The sequence below is a fragment of the Triticum dicoccoides genome, chromosome 1A, assembly GCF_002162155.2.
Source record: "Triticum dicoccoides isolate Atlit2015 ecotype Zavitan chromosome 1A, WEW_v2.0, whole genome shotgun sequence".
Classification (NCBI taxonomy): domain Eukaryota; kingdom Viridiplantae; phylum Streptophyta; class Magnoliopsida; order Poales; family Poaceae; genus Triticum; species Triticum dicoccoides.
In genome coordinates this window covers 203191985-203199533 of record NC_041380.1, presented here as the reverse complement: position 1 = coordinate 203199533, position 7549 = coordinate 203191985, and positions in this window count along the sequence as shown.

The window sequence follows — 7549 nt, the reverse complement described above, 5'->3', positions numbered from 1 at the left end:
CCCGGGTGGATGGAGAGGAGATAATTGTGAGCCTCGTTCATGTTCACTTTATGAAGGTCACCTTTAGGCACAACAATACGATCCTCGAAGAAGAGAGTATCCTTGTCATCAAGGCGGTAGCACTTGTACTTGGGTTGACTCTTGGCAATCCCAATCTTCACCTTTTTCACCATAGCATCAATAAGTTGAGCTTGGCGAATATGGTCTTCCAAGGTAGGAGAGACTTGAAGGTTGGCGAGGAAACCTTGAGGAACAACTTGCAGATTAAGTTTGCGGAAAGCTTCACAAAGCTCGGGTTGATAAGGCTTGAGAATCAGACTATTGCAATAAGCCTTCCTGCTCAATGCGTCAGCAATCACATTGCCCTTGCCTGGAGTATACTCGATACTTGGATCATACTCTTGAATCATTTCGACCCATCGAGTTTGCCTGAGGTTGAGATTAGGCTGAGTGAAGATGTACTTGAGACTCTTGTGATCAGTGAAAATGTCCACTTTTCTTCCCAATAAGAGATATCTCCAAGTCAAAAGAGGATGCACAACTGCCGCCAACTCGAGGTCATGAGTGGGGTAGTTCTTCTCATTGGGCTTCAACTGGCGAGAGGTATAAGCCACAACTTTCTTCTCTTGCATCAACACTGCGCCAAGACCTTGGAGAGAGGCATCACAAAAGACCTCGTACGGTTTGGATTCATCAGGCGGAGCCAGAACTGGAGCGGTGATCAATTTCTCTTTCAAAGTGTTGAAAGCAATGTCACACTCTGGAGACCAAACGTACTTGACGTGCTTCTGGAGAAGATTTGAGAGAGGCTTCGCGATCTTAGAAAAGTTTTCAACGAATCTTCGACAGTAGCTTGCGAGACCGAGGAAGCTACGGAGTTGCTTCATGTTCTGAGGTGGTTCCCAATTCACAATTGCAGACACCTTCTCAGGATTCACCGCAATGCCCTTGGCAGAGATGATATGACCAAGATAAAGAATCTCATCAAGCCAAAATTCGCACTTGGAGAACTTGGCGTAGAACTGGTGTTCCCTGAGCTTATCGAGTACCAAACGCAAGTGCTTGGCATGATCTTTCTTATTCTTCGAGAAAACCAGAATGTCGTCGAGATAGACCAAAACGAAGTCATTGGTGTAGGCGTTGAAGATGAAGTTCATCATGCGAGAGAAAGTTGGAGGAGCGTTGACAAGGCCAAAAGACATGATAGTGTATTCATATGAACCATAGCTTGTCCTGAAAGCCGTCTTGGGAATATCTTGCTCACGGATTCGAATCAGATGATAACCCATACGGAGATCAAGCTTGGAGAATACTTGGGCGCCTTTGAGTTGTTCGAACAGCTCATTGATGTTGGGAAGTGGGTATTTGTTCTTGATGGTCTTCTTGTTCAATGGACGGTAATCAACACAAAGTCGGTCCGTTCCATCCTTCTTCTTCACAAAGAGAACACCACAACCCCACGGAGAAGAACCAGGCCGGATGAGACCCATTCTCTCTTGAATATCGAGTTGCTTCTTCAGCTCCTTCAACTCTTCAGGTCCGAGCTTGTAAGGACGCTTGCACACTGGTTCCGTGCCAGGCTCAAGATCGATGACGAATTCAACTGGCCAGTGCGGAGGCATTCCTGGAAGCTCTTCTGGAAAGACGTCTTGATATTCGCAAACGACTGGAATCTGCGAGATAGCATCCACTTCACCCTTCTCATTGAGAGAAAACAGACAGATGGTATTATCCCGAGCGGCAAAGACAATTACTTCCTCAGACGAATGAGTCAATTGAATCTGCCTGGCTGCACAATCAAGCTGAGCCTTGTGCTTAGAAAGCCAATCCATCCCGAGAATAAGATCAATATCCGAGTTACCAAGAACCATTGGAGAAGCCAGAAACTTGAAATCACCCATCATGATAGAAATATCCGGAACCTCGTGGTTAGCGAGCAAACATTTACCCGGAGAGACAACTGCTAACGGTTTATGCATAACTTGGGAAGTCAACTCATGCTTAGATGCAAAAGGTTTCGAGATGAAACAATGCGATGCACCAGTGTCAAAAAGAACTTTTGCAGGAACATCGTTAACAGGAAGGTTACCCATGATGACATCTGACGAGTCCTCTGCCTGAGCTGCGTTCATCAAGTTGACCTTGGCGTGCTTGGGGTTATGCTTGACCACAGCTGTACTTGCCAATCTCACAGGAGGAGGAGGAGGGAGACGCCTCTGATTGAAGCATTTGTTGGCATAGTGGCCCTTCTGTTGGCACTTGTTGCACGTGACCTCTGAAAGCGGACGGTGATACGGAGCACTCGATCTTGGAGCTTGAGACGAAGTCTTGTTCTGAAAGCCAGGGTTGGGTGGGTGGGAAGATCCACTGCCACCTTTGCTCTTCTGCTGATACGGCTGACAAAACGGAGGAGGAGGAAGCCAATACTTCTGCTGCTTGGCCACTTGAGTAGAGGAAGAAGGAGTAGTGTCTCTGACTCGCTTCTTGGAAGCATCACACCTCAGTTGAGTAGCCTCTTGCTTCAATGCCATGTTGTAGAACTCATCGTACCTCAAGGGCTCAAAGAGAACAACAGCTAGCTGGATTTCTTCTCTGAGACCACCCCTGAACTGGTATATCATGCTCTTCTCATCAGGGACGTCCTGCTTAGCGAAGCGGGTGAGCTTCTGAAAAAACTTGTTGTAGTCATAGACAGACAAAGAGCCTTGCTTCAGGTTGCGGAATTCCTCACGCTTGCTTTCAACCACGCTCTGAGGGATATGATGAGCTTTGAAGTCTTGACGGAATTCATCCCAGGTAATCACACGGCCTCCTCTGGAATCCTTGTACTGCTGGAACCATTCTGCAGCTTGATCTTTGAGTTGGAAGGAAGCGAACTTGACAAAGTCCTCAGGCCTGATGTTACTGCACTCGAAATGCTTGCACAGATCCACGAGCCAATCGTCAGCATCAGTTGCCTCAACACAATTGCTGAAAGTCTTTGGCCTATTAGCAAGGAACTGGTTGAGTGTAGCAAAATGATTCTGATTATTGCCTTGGTTGCCTTGATTCGCTTGATTGCTCTCTTGAAGAATTTGCATGATCAACTGTGTGTTTGCATTGGTTGCGGCCATCACAGCTTGCCATGCCTCCGGAGGAGGTGGAGGTGGTGGCGGATTCTGATTCTGATTCTGATTGGTGCTCTTAGCGGAAGCCATCCTGAAGAGGGTGACAAGCGTTAGCACATTGACAGACAAAATGAAGCTGAATCAAACGGAATGAAAATTGCAACATATAGTCCTCACATCCGGACAAAATGAACGAATGCATTCCTCTTGAAATGGTCACATATCCATAAATTGAGAAGCCACTTAGAATTTAGGTAGAGGAATAAATCAACAAGGTACGGATCAAGAACGAATACTCAGTAAGAAATCCCAATCTCAAACCAAATATCCGTGGAAGAAGAACTAGAGCTACAAGAATTCCCACCTATGGAACTCCCGAACCTTTCCGGTTATGCAATCAGGTGTTGGGGATACAGGGGAAGCATAATATCTCACCCAAATCTAGCAAATCCTACATCCAGCTGTATCCATCCTTCAACACATAACCGAGAAAACTTCGGAAACCATCTACCTCAACCTTCGAAAAGCATCCGTTATACAAGTTATGGCGATACTCCCAAACTCCCTCCCTAGTACTGGGTGGCGTCGAGGTTATCTCACCAACGAACTGCATAAAAGAGATTTTCGATGTCGGCGTACTAAACTCAGGTATTCCGGAATTGCAACGATAAAATTGTGACGACAACACCTCGGAGCTCAACTCCCCGGGACACTGCCACAACCCCTAAAGACAGGAGGCACCAAGAACAATGTTCTCGTCACAAAACCAACGAAACGATTCCAAGATACCCATGTGATCCTAATTTTTTTTTGTGAAATTTGAGAAGAGAAGAGTCAAAACTATACGTCAGGATGTCTTACCAGAGCGATGAGGAGACTGGGAAGTAAAAAGAATTCCTAAACTCTCCGATATATAATTCCTCAATGACTCAAAACATTTTTCTAGACTCAACAACGGCTGCTAAAAACGATCAAGCAATGGGGGCTCCTAAGGTCGGGGAAGGCTCTAATTACCAACTTGTAACGCCCTCGATGCGGCTATAGCTCCCACGTGTCGAGGCACGACTTAGAGGCATAACCGCATTGAAAGCAATGTCGCAAGTTAGGCAATCTTCACAACATCCCATGTAATATAGATAATAAAAGGGGAGAAACATAGTTGGCTTACACTCGCCACGTCAATCAAGTACATAAATAGCATTACAACATTCAAACACTCATGGCCCGACTACGGCGCCAAAATAAAAGATAACCCAACATGCGACACGGTCCCGATCACCCCAACTGGGCACCACTACTGATCATCCGGGAAAGACACGTAGTATCGTTGAGAGTCCTCGTCGAACTCCCACTTGAGCTCAAGTGCGTCATCTGGAACGGACTCATCTGGCCCTGCATCTGGTTTGGAAGTAATTTGTGAGTCACAGGGACTCAGCAATCTCGCACCCTCGCGATCAAGACTATTCAAGCTTATAGGTAAGGTAAGGGGAAAATATGTGGAGCTGCAGCAAGCGACTAGCATATATGGTGGCTATCCTGTTCGCAAAAGAGAGCAGGAAGAGGAGGCAAAGCGCGAGCGAGTAACTAGAGAACAACCTGCGCAAGCATAACTCCAACACCGTGTTCACTTCCCGGACTCCGCCGAGAAGAGACCATCACGGTAACTCACACAGTTGATTCATTTTAATTAAGTTAAGGTTCAAGTTATCTACAACCGGACATTAACAAATTCCCATCTGCCCATAACCGCGGGCACGGCTTTCGAAAGTTCAAATCCCTGCAAGGGAGTCCCAACTTAGCCCATGACAAGCTCTCACGGTCAACGAAGGAATAGACCTCCTCCCGAGACGTTCCGATCAGACTCGGTATCCCGGTTCTTCAAGACACTTCGACAAGTTAAAACAAATCCAGCAACACCGCCCGAATGTGCCGACAAATCCCGATAGGAGCTGCAAATATCTCGTTCTCAGGGCACACTCAGATTGTCCAAACTTCCGGTAGGCCAACCCAGAGTTGTCCCTGGTGGCCACCGGCGGCTGACAAGGTGGACCAACACTCAGAGGAGCACTGGCCCGGGGGGGTTCAAATAAGATGACCCTCGGGCTCCGGAAACCCAAGGGAAAAAGAGGCTAGGTGGCAAATGGTAAAACCAAGGTTGGGCATTGCTGGAAAGGCTTTAATCAAGGCAAACTATCAAGGGGTTCCCATTATAACCAAACCACGTAAGGAACGCAAAATACGGGAACATAGCACCGATATGACGGAAACTAGGGTGGCAAGAGTGGAACAAAACAATAGGCGAGAGGCCGAGCCTTCCACCATTTACCAAGTATATAGATGCATTAAGATAACAAGGCAATATAATGATATCCCAATAAGTAAATAATGTTCCAACAAGGAACGGTCTCCAATCTTCACCTACAACTAGCAACGCTATAAGAGGGGCTGAGCAAACCGGTAACATAGCCAATCAACGGTTTGCTAGGACATGGTGGGTTAGAGGTTTGACATGGCAATTTGGGAGGCATGATAAGCAAGTGGTAGGCATCATAGCATAGGCATAGCAAAAGAGCGAGCATCTAGCAAAGCAAAGATAGTAGTGATTTCGAGGGTATGATCATCTTGCCTGCAAAGTTGTCAGAGTTGACTGGATCCTAGAAAGCAAACTCAACGGGCTCCTCGTTAGCGAACTCGTCTCCCGGCTCTACCCAAACAAGACAAACAAGCAACAAGGACACAATCAACCACGTGCAAACTCAAACAACATGATGCAAAGATGGTATGCTATGCGGGATGCAATATGTGATGCATATGCAAGATTTGACAAGGAATGAATGAACCTGGCCTCAACTTGGAAATCCAAGTGTGCCACTGGAAATATGAGATGAAATCGCTTGAAAACGATTTAAAGAACACCGGAATCGGAGTTAAGGTTTGGAAATGGCAAGCAATTCAAAAATGACACCGGTCTGCGATTTCCAGCAAGTAGCCATCTAAATGCAACAAGATGAACATGCTACAGCCCCCAAACATGGCAACAAAATACATGCCAGGGATCCATTCATGATGCTTAACAAAAGACTAGCACTGAGCTACGGCCAATTCATCCATTAACAGGTTCAAACAAGCATGGAAAAAATGCATTTGACAAACAGATTTCAGACTTAGTGAAATTAACACTTGTCTGGAATTTCAAATCAGGTAGCACTCTTTGGAGCATGAAAACAATATGCTACAGGACCTGAACATGGCAAAGTAAAGCATGTCATGGAGCTACTCAAAGAGCTTAACAAAAGTCCCTTACTGACCTTGAGCCAAAAGGGATCAGAAAATACATTTGCAAGCATGTGAACATGGCAAAAACATAATCAGTTCTCAGACTTAGTGAAAACTGAAGCATGCTGAAACAGATATCAAGTAGGCATGTTTACGAGCTCGATGCACTCACTACAGAGCAAGTCATGACAATCTAAGCATATATCCATCAAGAATACACAAAATACAAGCTAGACATGGCAAGAACAATAACATAGCATGCACGGATCAACTACAACATCCTCGGCAAAATTGCTAACAAGTAGACAATCTGCCCAGATTCACGAAATGACAAAAGTAGAGCTCGATTGACTCGAGCTAGGGTGCTCCATAATTACAAACAAATACATGGATGGATAGAGCACTACAAGATTAGCAAAACATCCTTACTGATCATCCTCAAAAGAGGCATGGATCACTAGGAAACAACATAAACATATGGCATAATGAGATAAACAGATCAAGGACTTGGTGGAAATGCTAAGTCCTTGAAATCAACATTAACGAATGCACCACTTTGCAAGCTTGTGCTAGTCACCACACAGATCACAAAAATACATGGGTTGCACCTCTGGATAGATGGCAAAACTTATAAGAAAACTCATGAAGAGCTCAGGGGCATATCATGCACACATTAATCATGGAAAAATGACAAATATCTAATTGGAGCAGCAGATCTGACAATTATCTCAAATAGCATTCTTCTACCAGCATTTCGGGCATCAAGATGAACTCAAATGAAAATGATGCAATGAGATGAAATGATGTTCTCTCCGAGACGAACATTTTGATATGCTATATGCCCAAAACGGATCTACGGACGAGGAGATACAACATGATGAACATAGCCAAAATAACTAGGGACTTGGGGAAAAAGAGGGAGGTCAACCCTTCTCAGATCTAGGGTTTCACACCGGCGCGCGAACCGAGGCAGAACTCCGGCAAGGTGGCGGCGGCTCCGGCGAGGGAAGTCGAGGGGGAGGGCGGGAAGGGGCGGACCGGCCCCCTCTCGTCCCGATCCGGCGAGGGCGGCGGCTCCGGCCGGCGATGGCAGCGAGGGGCGTGGGGCGGCGCTGGCGCCTGCCTCCTGGCTCCGGCGAGCTGCTGCGGCGGCCGGGGCGAGATCC